Source organism: Crocuta crocuta, unplaced genomic scaffold (assembly GCF_008692635.1).
Source record: "Crocuta crocuta isolate KB4526 unplaced genomic scaffold, BGI_CrCroc_1.0 scaffold198, whole genome shotgun sequence".
Taxonomy (NCBI): domain Eukaryota; kingdom Metazoa; phylum Chordata; class Mammalia; order Carnivora; family Hyaenidae; genus Crocuta; species Crocuta crocuta.
This window is the reverse complement of record NW_027532588.1, coordinates 13,937-15,678: the sequence shown is the minus strand read 5'-3', so window position 1 is coordinate 15,678 and position 1,742 is coordinate 13,937.

The window sequence follows — 1,742 nt, the reverse complement described above, 5'->3', positions numbered from 1 at the left end:
TCAGATCTATTAGTTACACACACACACACACACACAAAAGGAAAAGGGGGAAAGAAATCTTGAGATCTACACATGAATAATTGCATGTTCTATCACTGCTGCAACAAAATGCCACAAACTTAGTGGCTTAAAACAAAACTCATTTATGATCTTATGATTCTGTGGGTCAGTAGTGCAATAGTCGAAGCCAAAATCAAGGTGTTAGCAGGGCTGGGTTGTTTACTGGAAGATGGGTAAATCTCTTTGTGTTTTACTGCTTTTGGACATTACCTACATTTCTTGGCTCAAGGACCCCTTCTTCCATCTTCAAAGCCAGCAACAGTGAGTTGCATCCTTCTCACATCAAATAATTTTGACTTCTAACAGAGGTTCTGGTGATTACATTGTGTTTACCTGAATAATCCAGGATAATCTTTTTGTGTCAAGGTCAGTTGATTAACAACCTCGTTGTCATCTGAGTTCTCTTACAAATTCTCCTTTCCATGAAACTACAAGAGAACAAAGCTGCCAACTTTCTGCTCATATTATAAGGATTGCCTTCCTCCAGCTTCCAACAACATACCTCTTGCTTTATTCTAAGCCCTTACTATTAGCAGCAGCACCTTGAACACCCACCCATCTTTCTGCTAACAGATTGATCATAATAATATGGGTATTTTCTGAGATAATTTAGGTTTTTCTACCATGCTCTTCACTTCCATCTGAATTCTTGATTGCTGAAATGTTAACATCCATATTTATCTTAGCAATCTGTTCAAAGCAATCTAGCCTTTTTCTATTATGCATCTCAAAATTCTTTCTGCCTCTCTCCACTGCCCAAATACAAAGATACTTTCATGTTTTTAAGTGTTTATTATAGCAGATCCCCACCTTCATCATTAAAGTCTATTACTTTTCTTTGGCCATTATAATATTACCACAAACCTAGCAGCTCACAATGATGCAAATGTATTATCCTACAGTTCTGTAGCATGGGTCTGAATAGGCTAAAATCAAGGAGCAATGCCCCTTCTGAAGGCTCTAAGAGGAACATCCATTTCTTTACCTTTTCCAGCTTCTAGAGGCTACATACATTACTTGGTTTGTCGTCCACTTACTCCATCTTCAAAACCAGCAAAAGTAGGTGAAGTCTTTCTCATAACACATCGCTCTGACCTCTTCTTCCTACCTCCCTCTTCCTCTTTTAAGTAGTCTTATAAGACCCAGAAAATCTAAAATAATCTCCCCTTTTTAACATCATTTGATTAGCAAACTTGATTTCACTTATAATCTTAACTCCCTTTGTCATGTAAAATGATGTATTTCACAAGTTCCAGGCTACATGTGTGGAGCTATCATTCTGCTTATCACGGTAATATCATTAAGTTCTAGTATAATATTTTAATTTCTTTGTAGTACCATATTTATGTCTATAAGAATAGATTAATAAAGCCTTTGGAAATATGAAACAAAGTTGGATCCAAATGACAAAAAAAAAGCCTGTGAACTTATATCTTTGTGTAAAAGTTCATTAGTGGTCTTTAAAGGTTATAAACCCTGTTTTTGCTTCTTAGGTACTTACCTAAAACTCATCTGTATCTGCCACCTCTATTCTAGTCCCTGACATCTCAGAATTGTTAACTATTGAAAAGCTTTGCAGTAGCTTTCATTTTTTTCATGTCTTCTACACCTTATATGAAAGGTGTTTGATGAGTATTTTGTGATTAATTAGTAGCTAACAACACTGATCAGTAACTCAGATA